The sequence below is a fragment of the Danio rerio genome, chromosome 11 (genome assembly GCF_049306965.1).
Source record: "Danio rerio strain Tuebingen ecotype United States chromosome 11, GRCz12tu, whole genome shotgun sequence".
NCBI lineage: Eukaryota > Metazoa > Chordata > Actinopteri > Cypriniformes > Danionidae > Danio > Danio rerio.
The window spans coordinates 10095802-10118375 of record NC_133186.1 but is presented as its reverse complement, the minus strand read 5'-3'; the positions used below and the strand labels follow the sequence as shown (position 1 = coordinate 10118375).

General features: G+C 35.3%; 1 protein-coding gene across 30 annotated transcripts in view; it reads left to right on the top strand.

Annotated features, from left to right (window-relative positions):
- Nucleotides 1-22574, top strand: part of nlgn1 (neuroligin 1) — a 771338-nt gene that overhangs the window by 559928 nt on the left and 188836 nt on the right.

Below are 22574 nucleotides of genomic sequence, written 5' to 3'. Positions count from 1 at the left end.
TAGTTTACATGCAAAGTAAAAACTTTCATTATTTTCATGTTTTATTAGCAGATGTGTTCATGTATTATTATTACCATCACTACTATGTCCGAAATTAGAGTGAAATTCCTTTATTCACACAAAAAAGTCTTTTCATGCTCATTAGAGGTGTTTTAATTTTTATTTTTTGAAAAACAAAATTAATAACAATAATGGACCAGACACTCTAACAATATGATGGAAATGCATCTAATTAGTTTTTTTTTTTTCCTTTTTTTAATTTTTTTTAATTTTGAAAAGATTCTTGTTAGGACAGAACCCCAACGTGTCATGTAAAATGCTCATACTCGGCTTCAAACTGATTTGGCTCAAGTTTGTCGTGATATATGATATATAAAATACCATTTTAGCACACTTTTAGGGTGATTTAAAAATGGTATGCACAGACAGACAGACAGACAGACAGACAGACAGACAGACAGACAGACAGACAGACAGACAGGCAGACAGACAGACAGACAGACAGACAGACAGACAGACAGACAGACAGACAGACAGATAGATAGATAGATAGATAGATAGATAGATAGATAGATAGATAGATAGATAGATAGATAGATAGATAGATAGATAGATAGATAGATAGATATGAATATACGATATGATGAATATGAATGACATCTCATACATGCACACCGGACCTATGCTTCAAGATGTAGTCATGCAATTCCAGGCCTATCAGATCGAATATTCTAATGAGGGTGAAAGAACTGAGGGTGAAACTCACTTTTACCCTCTTACCTAACCCTAAACCAGAAACCTTAACACTAAATAACCCTAGACTCTGAACCCTAAACCTTAATAATAAATAACCTTAACAGTAAAAAAGCTTAGACACTAAACCTTAACCCTAAATCTTAACACTAATAACACAAAAACCCTAAACCCTATGCAATCCTCATAAACATCCTCTGTAGGGTGAATTTCTGTTAAGACTTAACACATTTCAGCAGGATAAAAGGATAGATAAATGGATGGATGGATTGGTTGAGCAAACATTTATTCATTCAATTTCTTGTTGGCTTGGTCCCTTTATTTATCCAGGGTCACCACAGCGGAATGAACCGCCAACTAATCCAGCTCGTTATTTTGTAAGCGGATGCCCTTCCAGTCGCAACCCATCTCTGGGAAACATCCACAAACACTCATTCACACACCTACCCAATTCACCTGTACCGCATGTCATTGGACTGTGGGGGAAACCGGAGCACCCGGAGGAAACCCACACGAACGCAGGGAGAACATGCAAACTCCATACAGAAACGCCAACTGAGCCGAGGATCGAACCAAAGACCTTCTTGGTGTGAGGCGACAGCACTACCCACTGCGCCACTGCATCGCCCACAACACTGATATATCTATCCGTTTACGTCATGTCCTCTCCTGTTTTGCGATGTCAGTCATACATTCACTGCCCTGCTAAATAACTTTTCCAAACCCCAGTCAGTGCACTCATAACAATCCTAACAATCATAACCAGCCTTACTCTCACCCACTACAATACAGACTGAGCATTTGGCATTTCCCATTACTTAGTGCAATTATGCGTGCTAATTATTTCCCCATTATGATTACACAGTGGGGTGGTTCTTATCAAAATAAAAGTGTCGCTTTTTTTCCCCTCAAATAGTTTTACGTTAGCTGTTCTCTCCCCTGTTCATTGTGATAGTGATGACTGTGCTTAAGGATTACGGGGTCTGCACTGATACAGCTTTTTTTATTCCAGCCCTCTCTTTCTCTCTCTCTCTCTCTCTGACAGTGGTGCTTCAGGCCAGGTTACTAACCGTTGCGACTGACTTTGCACATTGTGCCGTGTGAATCCTGTTATAGGTTGCTGTGTGGCTGGAGTTTATGCTGAAGACGATTGTTTGTCTGCTCCTCCTCATGGATTTTAATTCCTATTATAGGGAAGCAAATATTTATGGGGCTTCTAGGTCGTTACAGCTCTTAGATGCTAGATTAAAGTGGTTTCTTGACTTCCTGGTGTTTCTTTTCTGTTGTGTTAGATGATCTATTTTCAAAAGTAGCATTGGTTTTTAAAGTTACAAGCTATGAGTAGCTATGGAGTGCACTTTAAAGCACTTCACTTCTTTTGTGTGTGTGTGTGTGTGTGTGTGTGTGTGTGAGATATTGCGTGTGCAGTGTTATTGCTAAGAGAAAGGAAGCAATAATAAAACACACTCCACTTGATATTTATGAATAGTGAATCGGTACTTCTGGACTGTTAACTAGGATTAATGATATTACTAATACTTGCGCTTTTTAGGCATTTAAGATTACACAAATATACATTACATTAAAGGAACGTGGGTTAAAAAGTTAGTTCACCCAACCGTGAAAATTGCCTCATCGTTTACTCTCCCTGGTGTGGTTTTACACGTTTATAAGTTTCTTTCTTCTGTTAAACACAAAAGAAGATATTTTGAAGATATAATATTTTGCTGGTTGATGGGTCCCATATTGAAGTCAATAGCTGTGTTTCCATCCAAAAATGTGAATTAGCTTTATGCGCAAAACTGTAATATCGCATAAAAGACGTGCGTTTCCATCCAACGATTCAAAGTGAACAAAATCGTCACTTCCTGATTATCTGGCATCAAATATCAACAGTAAAAACGGAATTTGCTGTGATAAAAGAAGATGCCTGAATCTTTTCTTCATTACAGTTTTTCTCCATTGGTTTGGCTCATTTGGAGCAGAAATTACATTCTCAAAACAACAAGGACAAACCTCCACACCACTTGGTAATTGTTCTCAACAGACTTGATTTGATTGACTTGACTTGACTTGATTTTCTCAATCATTTCATCAAATTGCAAATGTCTAAGTACATCTTTGTGAATGATTAAGTACAGGTAGCCGCCATTTAGCATAATTTCCAAGTGAATAGATCTTGTTGATCTAAACTGATCGGTAATTCTCAGTTTAATGGTTGTTCTCTCTTAAATGTGTCAGTGTCATTTCATTGAAGTGTCCACCTTACAGTATTAGCCCAGTCCTTCACTAACAATGGTTATCTAAACTGATCGGTAATTCACAGTCTAATTGTTGTTCACTCCAAAATTTGTCAGAGTCATTTCATTGTATAAGTCATTACATGCACAACATTCTGTTCAATTGTCAATGGATGGTTGCAACATTTACGCCATTTCTTTCCTTGTTGCATCGCAAGAGAGAATATACACTGTGATGTGGACGAGAATCTGTGGCCACACAGACTGCAGCTTGTGGATGGTCAGGACGGTGAGGACAGCAGGCAGTGAAGAACTGTTATGAAACTCCAGCTTTATTTATAGCACTCTATTTATTATTATTATTATTATTTTTGTCTATATTACAATTGATTATGCTGTATACAGTTTCTTTTTGCTCTGATATATGGAAGTTACTTTGTGTGTGGTTGATCATGACAATAAAAAAAGGAGTTACCATTTCCTTGGCAGTGTGAGTGCAATGTGTGACGTCAAACTTTAGATGCTATTCTTACCCTAAAATCCTATTTCTTTTTTTCGGTTTCTATACACAATTGCATTCTGTTAGCTAGACAAAAACTGCTATAAATAAAGCTGGAGTTTCATAACAGTTCTTCACTGCCTGCTGTCCTCACCGTCCTGACCATCCACAAGCTGCAGTCTGTGTGGCCACAGATTCTCGTCCACATCACAGTGTATATTCTCTCTTGCGATGCAACAAGGGAAGAAACGGCGTAAATGTGGCAACCATCCTCAACAACGATCAAATGTTCCAAGGATTAACCTACTGCATGGTATTATGGTATATGATTTTGACTAATTTTGACAATTGAACAGACTATTGAGCATGTAATGATTTATACAATGAAATGACACTGACACATTTCGGAGAGAACAACAATTAGACTGAGAATTAACAATCAGTTTAGATAACCATTGTTAATGGAGGACTTGGCTAAGACTGGAAGGTGGACATGAGGGATATTTTAGTGGTTCTGTGCTAAAATGACCGATCATCTTAAAATTTTGACTTACAGTGCTTAAACAGTGCTAAAGGGACGACTTATTTTGGGGACACTGACTGTTTAAATAAGATGGAAATTTAGTTTTGACACATGAGTGAACGGTTATGGGAAAGGTATGAGCTGTTGCAGGTGAACCAGGTGTTGTGCCGAACCATCCACATTATTTTGGCAAAAGCACCAAGAGTGTTGAGAATTCCAGTCTGTTTTAAGAAATGAACCAAAGCAATTGAGAAATATATTTGCCAATTTTGTGGCACTGACTTTTTATATGGGAAAGGAATTTAGTTTTGATGCATGAGTGAACTGTTCTTGGGGAGATACAAGCTTTTGCAAGTGAGTTATTGTGTTGTGCTAATGACAGAATGAGCGTACTGCCCAAGAGGCATTTTAAAGATGGCCGCTGAGTGAAATGACTTGTATTAAAGGGACTTTGGTAATTAGTTGACACTTAACTAATTAATTAACTAAAAATATGGGCATTTGTTTAAAAAGATTGACTTCAAATACGTTTTAAAAAGGTGTTTGTGTTGTGGTTTCAAAAAGCTATTACAGTATAGAAAGATGTTGTAAAAAGCTCCATTACCATACAGTAGTTAATCTGCCATGTACCCTCACAAATAAAGGTACGAGAGCTCTCACAGGGGTAGTATCTTTTCAAAACCTACATATTTGTACCTCAATTGTCCATTTTGGTGTCTCAAAGGTACAGATAATTACATATTAGACACTAATATGTATTTTTAAAGTATTGTTATAGACCGTTTAGATACAAATGTGTTCCTTTTGAAAAGATAACACCACAGTGAGTGTTCTTGTACCTTTTACTGATGAATTACTGTGCGAAACTGTATTGTGAGATTGACAGCAAGGTTGATATATTTTATTTGTATCTTGAATAAATTGTCATCTTGTATTATATTTTGACCTTCAACATCAATGTTACCCTTGTTCTCAGTACTTAATGGAGGAATGCTACATTAGAGGAAGAACTCGAGATGGGGACAGAAGCCAGCTGGCTTTTTGAGCTCATTAGGTGGGCCGGCAAGATGGTTCAGTCAACTTCTACTGACATCAAACCCCTCCAATGGCAAATACGCACCTGCCTCATAAATATTGGGCCTTTTAGCATGAAGAAATATCACATGTATCACGCTAGAAACTCTTAAGGTATGCTGGAGATACATTAAAACCTGGTGTTTTTTGTTTACTTTTGAACATTTTCCTGATTCCTTTCAGGGAAATTGTGTCTGGATAGCTGAATGTATATACATATATTTTCTTCTGATATTTAAATCTAATATTATGAAAGAAGCTTGTGCCATTTACATATGCATGCATGACAGAAAACCATATGGAGAGCAGCAACTTATATATTTATAGTTTCTGCTGTAATTGCCACAAAACTACACAGAGCTGTTGGTTTGTGTTAAAATCTGAAGTGGTAAGAGGATAGTGTGATTTTTTTTTTCTTTTTTTTTCTTGTTTACCTTCAAATTTGAATTTGTGATATCAGCTAATAGTTGAAATCTCTCCTGGCTACCATAGTTTACAATTTTCTTAAAGGGATAGTTCACCTAAAATAAAGAATAACTCACCATCTGTTCTCCCTCCCATCAGTTTTTTGATCTGTTGAACACAAAAGGCACCCATTGACTTACATAGTAGGAAAAACTAAACAAAACATTACAATAAAGGTCAACGGGTGCCAGCATTTTTAAAATAAATAAATAAATACAAAATTGTTGTGCTCAACAGAAGAAAAAAATTCTAATAGGTTTGAACAAATGAAGGGTGAGTAAATGATAGCAGAGTTAAAACTGTGGGGTGAATTATGCACTAAATGTTTCAGTAAGGATAGAGTAAGTGGTGCTGAATACATTTGACCACATGAGCATCTACAGCACAAAAGCAATCTGGTCAAAAATAGATGTCAAAACGAATTTATGGGGACAAAGCATGACAGTATTGTTTACTTCTGAATATTTCATTTGAAGTGTTAGTTTTGCAGACATGAAATCAATATTTAAATATGCGGCTTGTCATAAATATAATGGACGTCATTCATGTTGCATTCAGTATAGTACCTTGCTTCATGTTAAAATACAATCTTTAATATATATTTTTACTCCAAACCTACCTCATAACTTTTGTCATGTGTTTGAAATAAATTTATGTTGATTCATGTGATTATTAGTCATACTGATGGGGATTTTCTGGGTTTCTTCTTAGTGTCATATTTGGGGTTTCTGTTCGAGAGCACCCTCTGGCTTTTAGAGGTGATTAGCTATTGGTCCTACAACAAGGGTTGGGCAAACATACACTGCAGTGTATTGTAAAATAAAATACCAAATACATCAATTTTAAGTGTATCAAAATAAACTACAAAATACAACAGCCACAAATGTATTTAAAAAAAACACTGTATTTTTATGATGTCATCATAAATTGTTGACTTCTTGCAAAGTATTTTCAGTATTTAAAAAATTCGAAATACAAGATACTAAAGTCATTTGATACAAAATAATAAGCCATTCTCATTACATACATTACATCACATGCAAATTCATTCATTCATTTTCTTTTCGGCTTAAGGCTGATTATTACTTCTACGTCAAGCGCATGCCTATGCTACGACGGTGCAGCCTACATGTGGACGCTTAGCCATGCGCACCATGGCCGTCGGTGTCGCTGATGCGCACCTCTCAAAAAGTGCAACTACAGAGATAGCGCAGGCTAGCACACTCTGTGATTGGTTGGCTTAGAAGCACTGACGAATGTGGGCGGGACTGAGAGTCACGCGAGTACGTTGGAGCGACTGTTTACAAGTGTCGGGTCCCGTGAAGGAGCTCCAGATGGAAAGTTTTGTTTTGTGTTTAGCTTATGATTAAAGTTGTTGCACGTCCGCCGGTTCCTGACTCAAAATAAGAAAGTTTGAACCATCATTAAATTAAGGAAGTGTTCTGAAAAAACAAAACACCAGCGAAGAAACTTGACACAGAGGAACATAAACACCTCACTGCCAACTAGCGTTTTGGAAGTGTTATTGCAAAGCAACAGAAACAGCATGCAGAAGTATAAATGCACAGCTACGCGTGTTGCATGCGCCGTCGGTCACACCGATCACTTGACGCGGAAGTATAAACCAGACTTTAGTCTCTTTATTAATTTGGGGTCGCCACCCAGCATATGTTTTAAGCAGCGGATGCCCTTCCAGCTGCAACCTGGTGTGAACCTATCACTGGGAAACAACCATACACACTTATTCACACTCATATACTACGGACAATTTAGCTTACCCAATTTGTTGGGTAAATTGGTGGTTCATTCCACTGTGGCAACCCCAGATTAATAAAAGGGACTAATCCGAAAAAAAATTAACAAATGAATGAATGAATGTCTAAAAAGTAACGATCACACTTTACAATAAGGTTCATTAGTTAATGTTAATTAATGCATTTACTAACGTGAACTAACAATGAACAATACATTTACTACTGTATTTGTTCATGTTGTACAACTCATGGTACATTAACTAATGTTAACAAGCATGGACTTGGTTGTTAATAATGCATTAGTAAATGTTAAATTATAATTAATAAATGGTGTACATGTGTTGTTCATGATTAGTTCATGTTAGTAAATGCATTAGCTAATGAACCTTATTGTAAAGTGTTACCAAAGTAACTGAGTACACCAAACCTGTGTTCATTGATTCATTGGGGAGTTATTTAGGTATTTCTATGTTACTTTACTTTATTTAGATAAATGTTATTATTATTAATATTATTATTTATTTAATTTTTTATGCTTTGAATTTGAATGGATTATCGCATTATTTGTGTAAATACAAAGAGCTGGGTAAAAACACATTTAGTTTACAATTTTTTTATGGGCTTGTTTTTGTTCAAAAGGTCTTTGTTTACCTGGTTGTCAGACTCGCATTTACTCTCTTGTGGTTCAGCTTTTGTCACTTGTTGGGGTTTTTTTTTCCAGTTTTTTTTTTCCAGTTTTTTTTTTGGGAGGAGACAGACATCAAACAAAGTTTCAGATATTTCAGACGTGCAGGCCAGATTTCTGGATTGATGAGATCGTCTCTTGTACTAAAGTGCTTTGAGCGGAGAGTGAACATGGCTGTCAGTTTGTTCCCATTGGGCATAGTGGGGTCGGGTTGCCAAAAGGCTCAGTTTGACTGCAGACCCCACACACATATTAAATAATCACTTACAAATGAATATTATATCTGTTTGTGGCTGTAAACTGGACTATTTTAGTTCATGTGGTGTTTTTGAACACGGACAACTCGTGCGTGTCCTTGCATTTGCGCTTTTTGTCCTTTGCTTTTGTGGTTGAATGTCTTTGCACACTAACGTCCAAAATTTTAAAATGCTTTTTTTTTTTTTTTTTTTTTATAGATTCGTATGCAGAAAATTCATCATGTGAACAAGCCTTGCACATTGAGTTTGCTGCATATGAACATATCCATTATGAAAAATGTAAAACATTTTAAAGTCAGTTCAAGCGTTGAGACTTCGTTCTCTGTACTAAGCATACTAGAGCATACATTTCATTATCAAAGAGCTGCGCTACGCTTATACTGAATTGCAAAGTTTATATTAGGAAATCAGTGAAGTTTAATTGCATTGCTTGTGATACTTTACACATTCAAATACATAAACAATTCCTAACAGAGACTTGTGGTACCTACAGACATTATAATAGATGGCAGCCGCATTGACGTGTCAAAGCAACTTCCCGAAAGCGGACCATGCTTTCTATTATAATGTCTATGAGCAGTATGTCACGTGTATGGACACACAACAAACAGCAGCAAGGGAGAAGTGTGCCAGTCACTAAATATAGCATATAGGGGTTTACTGCTCGCCACAACCTTTCTTTGTTTTACGCACTGTGTTTGCCATAAAGTTATATGTAACTCAGATGACGGCATTGTGTATTTAGCTTTCCGTCTTTACGGTGGCTCTGAACTGTCAAAACACCTCTCAAAACGATTTTTCAGATGCGAAAAGTGAAAAGGTTATCTTTTTATTTGCCAAACCATCTTGCTCAACCCCACTAAAATATTTTAGTAAAATACACATTTGAAAAAGCTGGAAAGATCAGTGTTTTGCTTTGGTTTGGTTTGGTTTAGTCTGGTTTGGTCTGATTTGGTTTGGTCTGGTTTGATCTGGTTTGGTTAGGTCTTGTTTAGTTGGGTTGGGTTAGTTTGGTTGGTTTGGTTTGGTCTGGTCTGGTTTGGTCTTGTTTAGTTGGGTTGGGTTGGTTTGGTCTGGTCTGGTTTGTTGATTTGATTTGATTTGATTGGTCCGGTCTGTTTATATTTATTATTATTATTATTATTATTTTTTTTAAATGTTCGTCAAGCCTAATCTTTAACTATTTTATTTTAAATAAATAAATGGATAGATAAATAAATAGTATAGTAATAATAATAATAATAATAATAATACTAGTAGTATTAAATCAATTTATAGAGTAAAATTTGATATAAAAATTAGATTTGAATTTATGTATTGATTTATGCAAAATTGATAGTAACATAATTATTATAGTGCTTATTACATTATGCTTTTAAATTTTTGAATAAAGCTGTCGCCTCACAGCAAGAAAGTCGCTGGTTTAAGTCTCGGCTGGGCCAGTTAGCGTTTCTGTGTGGAGTTTGCATGTTCTCCCTGCGTTCACGTGGGTTTTCTCCGGGTGCTCTGGTTTCCCCCACATTCCAAAGACATGCGCAATAAGTGAATTGGATAGGCTAACTTGTCAGTATGAGTGTGAATGGATGTTTCCCAGAGATAGGTTGCAGCTAGAATAATGTGCTGGATAGGTTGGCGGTTCATTCCGCTGTGGCGACCCCTGATGAATAAAGAAACTAAGCCGAAAAGAAAATGAATGAATGAAGGAATTTTGAATAAAACTGTTTTAAAATTTTTGCCAAACAACAACAAAAAATCGAATATTATACATCTAAAAAAAATAATTATATATATATATATATACCTGTATATATAAAATAAAAACACAAATATGTTTTATTGTTTCACCCTTTCATTCCTTCACTCTAGTTCACCCTGCATACTGTGTCCATTGCGTCTGGTGTTGATTTAGCCGAAAGTGTCCTCCATGAGAGCCAGGTGACGTTCTCCATCCATCAACATCAGCGACCCCAACGAGAGGCTCAGTGTGTGTTTGTTTGACATGCCTTTCACATTGATTAAGCTCTAGGTCCTCAGGGTAGCTCCATACCACCAGAAATTCTCCTCACAACACAATACCCACAATGCATCTGCCAGAGATACAGTAGTAAAACACGAAAAAGCCATATCCGTAACTTTCAATACAGTAAGTAGATGAACACAGAGTGGATCAGAGAGCCCCGTTCTGCAGTTAACTAGAACAGCAGATGAAGATATTGACTTGAGTCCACAACGAGGTCAATCGGAGTTCACAAGCCAAGGCTGTATTTATGACAATCTATAAAAACCTGAATTTAGGATCCTAAAGGCACCAGTCAGATTAATTGACACTAGGCTGGACTCGCTCTCTCATCCCTATTGGAATCCTATTGGCTGGTCTGAGTTAGCTTCAATCCCAGTGCTCAGTACGTCAATGTTTTAAATCTTAATTTAATACATGGACACCGATCTTCTGTTCTTAAAGGGATAGTTATTCCCAGTGTGTGAATTACAGTATACATTGACTATCGGGTTGGTCAGCTTTTTTCAGTAGCTTGGGTAACACTTATTGTTATATATTAACATTGATAATATATTACATTTTTAATCAAGTTTAGTTATCCAATATTGGAGGAATCTATTAAAATATACACAATTAATCTACTTTACTTTACTATTACACTTTCACCAGCATGGACCACGCCACACTTTAAGCTAGACTTTATTGTAGGGATGAAAAGGGGTGGTAAGGGGAAAAGTGGGATTAAAGAGAACGAAAATAAGAGGATAAATAGTGAACAGGTACCCACATAGCAAAATTTCTCTGGCCCAGCTCTGGCCCACACAATCAGCTTTTGCTTGGCCTACATGCCACAGTGAATTACGGTACATGACTGGCCCAAGTCTTCCAGACATGGGCCAAACAAGGACCATATCTGGGCCAAGTTTCAGCAAAGTTAATAGCTCATAACCGGGCCAGACAGATTGGCGTGTCACGACTGCAGTGAAATTAATAAACCCACAAAGCTTTAACAGTTTCATTGCAATATAGGCATTTTTTTTCAAAGCAGCCTGACTGGTAGTAATTTCAGTTACTCAAAAATTATTCAAATGGAATTTAAATTGACCCGTTCAATTGAATTGAATGAAACATTAAAGATAGGCCAAACTTATGTGTTCCACGTCAATTTTTAACACTTGGGCCAAATACTAAATTTTATATGTGGCCCAAGTCTTGTGTGCTGCCTTAAATATGGTGCCATCTCTGCCAAATATGGGTCATGTTTGGCCCAATTGCTGTATGCCAGTGTCTGATAAATGCCTGCTGTGCCAGCGTTATGCCAAATTTGGGCCAGAATTATTTGCTACCTGGGTAGGTAGGTTGATTGGGCGTCCTAAGAATATGCCCAGAAACTCAGAGTGGGTATACCGTCACTGTAATATTTTGGTAGAGTGATTAGGACCCTCGCCAAGGATCCTCAGCTCAGTTGGCGTTTCTGTGTGGAGTTTGCATGTTCTCTCTGGGTTTCCTCTGGGTGCTCCGGTTTCCCCCACAGTCCAAAGACATGTGGTACAGGTGAATTGGGTAAGCTAAATTGTCTGTAGTGTATGAGTGTGTGTGTGTGGATGTTTCCCAGAGATGGGTTGCGGCTGGAAGGCCATCCACTGCGTTAAAATGGGCTGGATAAGTTGACGGTTCATTCCGCTGTGGCGACCCCGGATTAATAAAGGGACTAAGCCGACAAGAAAATGAATCAATGAATGAATCAGTCAGATGGGCCTTCAAAAATTAATCAGAGAAAGAAATGAACCCTTAAGTAAAAAAGATTGAGAACTCCTGTTATAAAAGATTATAGGGGTGGTTCAGTTTAAATTCACACACACACACACACACAACACACACACACACACACCCATTTTTATCACCCTGGAACATTCAAAACAGCAATTACTCTCTACTTCTTCACTTTGTCACTATGCTGTTTTATTTATTTATTTATTTATTATTATTTTTTTTATATTGAACACAAAATAAAAAAAATGCTGAAAACCTATAACCATTGACTTCCAAACCATAGTATTTGTTTTTCCTACTATGGAAGTCAATGATTTCATGTTTCTATTTTTTTGTAAAAAATATTTTCTTTTGTGTTCAACAGAAAAAGGAAACTCATAAAGGTTTGTAAAATGTGAGGGAAAACGTACATTTTCATGTTTGTGTGAACTATCCTTTTAAGCTCATGAAGATCAATGCTGTGTCAAGCTTATTTTCTCAGAGCTGTTGGATGTTTGTGTGGATTGTCTTCGTCTGTGTGTCATCCACAGAGGTCATAAGTAAGGTTGTTTCTATTACAGCAGTGTTTGACCAGGTCATCTTATGGTGCTCTCCTGAGAGATGTTTTTATCTCATAAAAACATCCTTAGGGCAGGCTAGGCTACTCATAAATTCTACAATCGCCACCCAGACTGATGATATACGAGACGTATATGCTCCTTTATACATATTTATATTGATACACCTATTGATTTTTCTTCTAGAATTCAGATTACCGTATGTTTGGGAGGTTTTTTGCAATCAAATGTCAGGCTATCATACTGAACAGAATGAAATGGAGATTCCAAAAAGTCCCTAAACCAACCACCTTGACTGATTTCACACCTTCTACATAGTTTTGATTTTGTCAGAAAGATCTATTAATTTAGGTTTAGTGTTTTGCCAAATAAAATTACTTTTAATTTGATCATATTTTGTCGAAATTTCCCTGTTTTACCTCGTTTTGTTTGGTTAAATATGGGGATATTTTACATCTAGTTTTAGTCAATGAAAAAAGCTGCATGATGTAATTATTTAACTTTAAATGTATACTATATAACTAATATATCTCCATGTCATGGAATGTCATAATGTCTATACTTTCCATTTATCGAATATACACAATTTTACACATCTTAGTTATTACTTTTCATTGTAACTTTATGACCTCAAGAATCATTCAGATTTTAGCTTCAACTTGTGTCAACACACCTGCAAGGATGTTTCTTCAAAGCCACAGGGCTTTATTTTAACAACCTAGGCACAAAGTTAAGAGCGCATGGCGCAAAAGCATTAAGGGCATGTCCACTTCCATTTTTGCTATTTTAGGGATGGAAAAATATGCTTTGCGCCGTAACGCATGGTCAAACAGGCTTGCGCTTATTCTCTTAATAAGTTATGGGTGTGTTTTGAGCATAAGATTGGTTAAACCAATCAGTCTCATTTCCCATTCCCTTTAAAATCAGTTGCGTCACACCATGGCGCATTTGCTATTTAGATGACGGAATTTGTAAGTGGAAAACTGAATGCTTTACTAACGAGAAAACAGTTAAACAGATCATTCAGGATAAAGAATGAGCCTCTTCCATTTGGCTTCTTTACATTCTCCTTAGTTTACTTACTTTGCTCCTTTACTTTTGTGGAGAGGGAAACGGTGTTATTCGCACGTCCATTGAAGAAATCCATTAGCCTACATATTTCATTTTGTTTGTTAAGCACAACGATTTGTTTAAAAACTATTTCTAAATTTATTTCTAATTTCCAGCCAAGGTCAAAAAACTGAGTTTTACCAAACACACACCCTTTTTATGCCCCACATGGTGATGCATATGTGTCCAAAAGCCGAGAGGTGGAGAAATCTAAACTAGTTTTTATTAAAACCGATATAAAAATGCATATAATAAATAATACAACAGATATTAACATTATACACATGCAAACTGTCATGAATAAACTGAAAAAGCCCCCCGACATAAAGAAGGCATGGAGGTAGTTTTTTTTCTTTTTTTTTTGTATTTATGAAGATATAAATATAATATTATATATTTAATATTTATCTAGTAAATGCAATTTTTTGTAACATTTTAATCCTTTTTTACATATGTAAATATATTTATGTATTGCTATACATCCTGTGTGTATTAAGCAATGTGTAAGCACTTAGACCATAGGCGCATAACTAATGTGCTCTGCACTGGATTTTAGACCAGCTTTTAGTTGGTCAATTGCTCAGTCTGTTTCAGGTTCTCAAAATAGCAATGCGCCTTAACACTCCTTCTTTATAGACATGCACATCACAGTGTGAGTCCACAAAGTAGTGTAAATGGATTTGCTATTTAAACAATGTGGCGCAAAGCGTGAAAATTAGGGTTGCGCTGGTCAAAAAATAGCAATAAATCGCACTAAACACATCTTGCGCCAGGTGTATGACAGGGCCCCATTAGCGAGCCCAGGGTTGTCTGATTGGGGTTGGAGCTAAAATCTGCAGGACACCAGTCCTCCAGGACCAACATTGACAACCCCAGATATAAAGCCTACTACATTATATTTGATAAAGGAGTGTCCATCAGTGCCATTTGCTTGATTTTGCATTAAATTAAACAATCGCATGATCAAAAAATTATGCTCGGAACTGCTCAACACAGCTGCCTGTTTTTTAATGCATTATAGGTCATGGAAATTTAGCTTTTTAGTCAACAAAAGTCAGGGTATGTGACATTTGTCTTAGTGTGGGAACCCTATATAGAAGCCTATAAATGTGGTCTTTTGTTTTTCAGACTAGTAAACAATCAAACAGCTAAGTGCTAACAATCGCTCAAAGCCCATTCCCACTGTACACATGTAACAAACATGTAGCTGTCTATTATAATCTGTGTTGTTCTGTCAAACGTGCTAACACAAGAATCACAAAGCCTCTGGGCTTGTTTTTCATCTCATTGCTAAATCAATGTCTTCTATATACGTCAGAAAGTTGCTAAATGTTTTTTGGCTTGTCAAAGTCTTTACTTCAACACCTGAGACAGAAAAAAGCAAGGTGCCATCACAGTGAAAGTAGCAAGGTGCCATCACAGTGAAAGTCAAGGTGATTATGAGGGCTAATTTTTTCTGTGCCTCCCATTAGGCAGACGTGAACATCAGTTAAGCTCACAAGCCCTTGTAATCCCTCCCGGTTTGGCCTGAAACTCCAGCGTTCGCAAAGAGCTTTAGAGGTGATTCGGTTCTCGGGAGGCTGAAGTCGAGGGTTTTGAAAGGGCAGAGGGCAGTTCTGTTTAAAAAAGTCTGCCGTCGCCCCATAGGAGATGCTTTTGGGTCTCAGCGAGCTCCTAACACCTGATCCGAGCCACTAACCTCTGCCCTCAGAGATCCCGGACCTGTGGGACACTTTTAACCTTAGTTTATCCCAACCAATGTAAGGCCCCGCTGTTGAAATGGGGAAAAGATACAGAGTTGAGGCTCATTCATCTCCTCAGCTTTTCTTTTGTCTGTCCCTTTGCCATGTTTTCCCTTTTGGCAAAGTCATGGCTGTGTTCTTCCCCATGGGTCTCCATTCTGGGAAAACTCTCTGACAGATTTGTACATGTTTCTGTGGGTGTGAAAGTGTGCCAGGCTCATGCTAAGAGCACAGACATGGATCCCATACAGTTCCAGTGGTAGCCGAGTATCAGTTAGATAAGAAAACTGTTGGTTTTGAATTAGATTTAAGTTTAAATTAATGAAATTGTCAATGCTAAGTTAAAATATGTGTTTCTGTTTAGCCACAACTAGCATAACCGAATAAACTAGCATAAACCGAAGTGGCGTTTCTTGTAAAACATTTCATTAAAACTTTGGTTTTGGTTTTAGCATTCATTTGTTAACGTTTGTTGAGATACTGACTAACATGAACTCGCAGTTAGCAATGTAGTTTTACAAAAAGTATCATTTAAATAATTTTATTGTGTTATATTTTAATGATCGTTAAAAGATTAGTTCACAGAAAAATGTCAATTGTGTTAACAATTAATAATTACGTGTAGTTCCAATCCCATGAGACCTTTGAAATTTTCTGAACTCAATTTAGATGAAATCCAATCTTATGCTTCATAGACAGCAGTGGAAATGCACCAAAAACAACCATTTGTCAAAACATTTCACTTGAGTTCAGTGGTTCAGCTGTAATCATACAAAGCTCTAAGAACACTTTTGTATGCCAAAAAAATAAATAAATAAATAATAATAATAAAATTATTAATATCATTACAATATACCACTATTCACACTGAGGAAGGCTTTGTGGCGAAACGTCTGTCTGTCTGTCTGTTATTACCCGTAAAATGTAAGAAAAAGTACAAATAAAAACAGTACGAAGCAATTAAGTGCGAATCATTACCTTCTTTTGAATAATAGCAACGATAAGATTAACGCACCAAACCAAAGAAGTAACTAAAAAAAAACAGAAGCGCGCAGGACAAACTTCAGTAAATATACCACTATTCCCCATATACACATACAGCGCTCAGCATTTAGAAGTACACCCCTCACAAATCTATCTTTTAAAGTTAGATTTTTATTCAGAAGCTCTACTATATTATTCATTCATTCATTCATTTTATTTTCAGCTTAGTCCCTTTATCAATCCGGGGTCGCCACTGCGACCACCAACTTATCCAGCACATTTTTATGCTGCGGATGCCCTTCCAGCCGCAATCCATCTTTGGGTAACATCCACACATACTCATTCACACTCATAAACTACGGACAATTTAGTCTACACAATTCACCTAACCCATGTCTTTGGACTGTGGGGGAAACCCGAGCACCCGGAGGAAACCCACGCGATAGCAGGGAGAACATGCAAACTCCACACAGAAACGCCAGCTGACCCAGCCGAGGCACAAACCAGCGACATTCTTGCTGTGAAGCCACAGCACTACCTACTGCGCCACAGCTTCACCTCTACAATATTATATTTGTGCATATACATTAGATTATTCAGTGCTGAAACCACATTTGGAGCTTGTCTAACAAAATAACTTACAACAGTTCAAAAACTAGTACATCCAAATTTTATGTTACATAAAAATATTAAATGCGAATTTGAATGAGATGAAAAATCAAGAGAAGCAAAAATATTGAAAAATTTAGATGAAATTTTGAAGCTTGTAATTTTTTTTTTAATAATTTACTTGATTTTAATTGTATTATCTTTCAATTTCTAACTATGTTTGATGTCTAAAATATAATTTTAATAAATATATCTGTTTAATAAATCTGTTTTGTTCATATGAACCAAAACACATTGCCTACATTCACTGAGAAATGGATAAAAAATATTCATTTTCAAAATGGGGTGCACTCAAATATGCTGAAGACTGTATGTTAAATAACTAAAAAAAAGCCAGTTGTTTAGATATTGAAATGTAATGGTAAAATTTGGCATTGACTTGAATTAAAAATAAAATAATTCTATTAATATAATATATATATATATATATATATATATATATATATATATATATATATATATATATATATATATATATATACACACACACACACACATACACACACACACAGTTGAAGTCAGAATTATAAGCCCCCCTGAATTATTAGCGCCCCTGTTTATTTTTTTCACCAATTTCTGTTTAATGGAGGGAAGATTGTTTCAGCACATTTCTAAGCATAATAGTTTTAAAAGCTTATTTCTAATAACGGATTTATTTTATCGTTGACATGATGACAGTAAATAATATTTTACTTGATATTTTTCAAGACCCTTCTATACAGCTTAAAGTGACATTTAAAGGCTTAACTAGGTTAATTAGGTTAACTAGGCAGGTTAGGGTAATTAGGCAAGTTATTGTATAACCATGGTTTGTTCTTTAGATTGATGAAAAAAAATAGCTTAAAGGGGCTAATAATTTTGTCCCAAAAATGGTTTTTAAAAAATTATTAGCTGATTTTATTCTAGCCAAAATAAAACAAATAAGACTTTCTCCAGAAGAAAAAATATTATCAGACATACTGTGAACATTTCCTTGCTCTGTTAAACGTCATTTGGGAAATATAAAAAAAAAAAAAATAATAAAACCAAAAGGGGGCTAATAATTCTGACTTCAACTGTGTATATATATACAGTGTTATATAATAGTATATCTTGTCCCAGCCTTGACTTTATAATCTCACCAGGTCACATTTGTGTGTTCTTTGGACTCTCACTAAAGAATTTCAAACCGCAAATCTTCTCAGATCCAGTACTGTGTACCCGATTCCAATTTCCAGAGTAAGTACCAAGCTAAACAGAAACCCTGTCACACAGAGCAGCCTGTCTATATTTGCTCAGCTCTTGGCAAATAAAATCCAGAGATTTCCTGTTGTAATTGCCCCTCGCCAATGTCTTTGTTATGAAATTCGTTCTTTCAGAGATTGGCGTTTTTGTCAAAGCCACCCAAGCACATTGATCTGCGTTTCGCAGTGATGGACTGAAGTCTATCTGTTTTTCCTTGCCATTTAGATCGATACCCCCCACCCCCACCCCCATTTAGTTTTCTCTCAGTGTAACCTCTCACAACTGACAGTTTGACATCAATTCCCAATGACAGATGACAAAATTCTGCCATGCTGCATTCGTCTTTTGCTCAAGCCCAGGAAGAGACCTTTCTGGGTAATGGGCTCAAATAAACCCTCTTCCAGATCTGTGAAGATGCTTCTGATGCGCGAAAGGTGTCTGCCGCCACCGTTCAAGCAGGAAGGATTCATAGATGGAAGGTTGAGCTCAAGTAAAGCGGCATAGGGAATAGCTGCGGTATCAATCCACAGCCGTGGCGACAAATCCCCGTCTTTCATCCTCATGAATGGAAGACTTATTTTACCCAGGCAGCTTAGGGAAGTATTGTTCGGGGAGGTTACTGTGTTATCATGTATGGAACTCACAGAAGCCATGCCTTCTGTGTTTTTACGGAAAAGAGGCGAGATGTTTGCCTATGATGGGGACTGTGTGATTAAATCCCGATTTAGGGATTGGGGTGGAGGATTTCGGCAGATTTCCGGGCACACTCTTTTGCGCTAATGTACTGGCTTGGAGTTGATATGTTAAGGCCTTATACAGTGTTATGGTTTTGCAGGAGGTGTATTTGTAGTGGATGAGATGGCTAAATAGGGTTGGATACTCTACCTAAAAAAAGGTGGCTTTGCATTTTTAAGTTTAATCAAATTAACTGGACTTACATGAAATTAACTGATCTAAAACATCAAGTTAGAATTTGGATAACTTAAAAAGTCAAGTTAAAACCTGATATAAGTTAACATAAAAACATATGTGGTCAGGACAGTGTATGACTGGTATGTAGTAAATCTGAACAGATTTTTGAGTGTCTCATTTCAGTGATACTTAAATGTCTGAGCTGTTGATTAAAATCAGGCATGCAGAAAGTAGATTATTGGAAATGTGCTTCTTTATATGAGGAAATCAATAGGTTACATTCAAAATCAGTAACCTGTTAAGGGCAGTTCACACAGTCTTAATCCTCAAATAGCCTCATCCACCATATTGACGTCAAAAAATAAATAAATAAAAACTTGTCATGGCAACTTCCCACTGTAAACAGAAGCTCACACTGTAAAATGTTATTTAATAAAAAAGTTAAAATAGCGGTAGTTAAATTACAAAAATGTACTGTAGAATATTGGACAGTAAATTACAGAAATTTCCTTAAAGTAAAATTTCCGGTAAATTTCTGTAGTTTATTGTCTGTTATTTTATGGTAAATTGCTATAATTTAACAGTCGTTTTTTTTTTTTTTTTTTTTTTTTTTTTTTTTTGCAAAATAACAGATTTCTTTTTTACACTGCACAACATATGTCCCATCTCAGAGTTATTCTGATTGAACCATTACCTTGGAACTGATATTGATGATCTTGACAAACTTGACAGTGTTTTAAAAATGTTGTCATGCAAAATATGTGAGAAAAGCTATGCAAAAGTAGCAAACTGGAATGGAATCACTTGGTTTATATGAAAAACCCCTTGTTAATGTATTGTTAATTTGTAATTATTGTTTAGCTTGCATTCTGTTTATGTGCGGCCCAATTATTGTCACTGTGCACAAGATGTATAAGCTGCTCACCCATGTGCTTTGAATCAGTTGCATACTACTTAGTTTGTCTTCTAGATGTCTGCCCAAAATGTTACATTTTATTTAACAATCGGAATATTAATGGAGAGACAGAACGACAACAGCTCTACTGAAGACAACAATAGCCATATACAGTTGAAGTCAAAACTATTAGCACCCCATGTATTTTTCCGCCTCAATTTCTGTTTAACGGAGGGAAGGTTGTTTCAACACATTTCTAAACATAATCGTTTTAATAACCCATTTCTAATAACTGATTTATTTTATCTTTGCCATGATGACAGTAAATGATATTTTACTAGATACTTTTCAAGACACTTCTATACAATTTAAAGTGACATTTAAAGGCTTAACAAGGTTAATTAGGTTAGGCAGGCTAGGGTAATTAGGCAAGTTATTGTATAACCATGGTTTGTTCTGTAGACTATCAAAAAAAAAAAAAAAAAAAATATATATATATATATATATATATATATATATATATATATATATATATATATATATATATATATATATATAGTTTAAAGGGGCTAATAATTTTGTCCCAAATTTTTTTTTTAATTAATAACTGCTTTTATTTTAGCCAAAATAAAACAAATAAGACTTTCTCCAGAAGAAGAAAATATTATCAGACACACTGTGAAAATTTCCTTGCTCTGTTAAGCATCATTTAGGAAATATTTATAAAAGAAAAGAAAAAAAAAATTCAACGAGGGCTAATAGTTCTGACTTCAACTGTAAATAGCCACTATAAAAAAAGTTCAGTTTTTCATTTGTTTCTACAGTTGTTTTTGTTTATTTATGATAAGGAATTGCATTATGGACATCTGCTTTGTTGACTTTTGGAATTGAAAACTCTGTTAAATTTTGTTTAACAACTTTTTTAATCCCGCCAGGGGCAATTGGATTAGGGTGATAGCATTTTATAATACAACAAACACATAAAGAGACAGATCACTTACAAACAATATTAAAAAACACAACCCAGCATGCTTCATAATATCTTCATAAATAGTACCAAAAAAAAAAGAAAAAAAAACATAGGAAAAACATTTAACAATATGACTTCTGTTGGCATTTTCTGTAGTTATACATTAACTGTGTATTGTTTAAGAATAATAAAAAGAGAATTAAATATGTAAAATAACACAAGAAGCACTGTTAATTGATCAACAGGTTTATATACATAAACCCATACAATAAATCACTTCAAGCTATTAAAATGTCAGTAAAAGTCACTTTTTTTTAACTTTTCAAGATTAAAATTGTTGGAGGAAAAATCAAGGTGCTTTAATTCAATTCAAAAGCATAAATAAATGAAAATCTGCATTTGCTCTGTTTTCATAAAATTACTTTTGTGCTTTTTGAAGTTGTTTCTTCTTTTGTATTATTATTTGTTTGTATTTTATTTTGTTTTAATTGCTTTTTTTATTATTTTGCAAAAGATAAAGACATATTCTGAAGAATGTTAATAACCAAATCATTTCCATTATGGTTTATTTTCATTGTGATTTTTAAAACCTTGTTTAAGAAGTGTTCTTTAAATGATCTTCCATAAACACATACATAAAAAAAAAAAAAAAAAAAATATATATATATATATATATATATATATATATATATATATATATATATATATATATATATATATATATATATATATATACATATATTTCTAAGAATGTTAATAACCAAATAATTTCTATTGTAATTTATTTCCATTGTCATCTTTGAAACCTTTCAAATGCTTATAGATAGATAGATAGATAGATAGATAGATAGATAGATAGATAGATAGATAGATAGATAGATAGATAGATAGATAGATAGATAGATTTATAATTGCATTAATATTCTCAATTCATTTATTTATTCATCCGTTCATACATCAATCCATTAATTCAGTCTGACCTTGTACAGCATACTTCTTTTTGCTTCTCCAGTCATTTCTGTTAGATAGTCCCCAATAGTACACTTACAATCTGTTTATAATCGGCCTCTGTCCAACAAGCTAACCCCTTCTCATGTTTACAATAATAGTTTTACCATTAAATGCACTTGTAAAAGCAATTCATGCCATTCTTTCAGGCTTTCCTTTGTTCTTAAGCTTTTGAGAGATTTCTGAATCCACTTTTTCTCTTTCCACAAATCATAGCATCTAAAAGGATCTAAAATGATCCCTTTTCTTTTAAGCATGGCTATTTGTCTGTCAAAATGTAACGAAACGTCTCCGGAAGCAGATATAATGCTTAGCCGCCGTGGTCTGTCTTTGTTTTCTCTTTCTTTCTTCCCCCTTTTTTTAATAGCCTTTGTTTCTGTTTAAGCCTTAACTCAATAAATGGCTCGTTGTAAATTTATGCGGCGTAATTAGCTTCCACAAGATGCTATTTGGAGTTTTTCATTCTCGTAGTAGTATATTA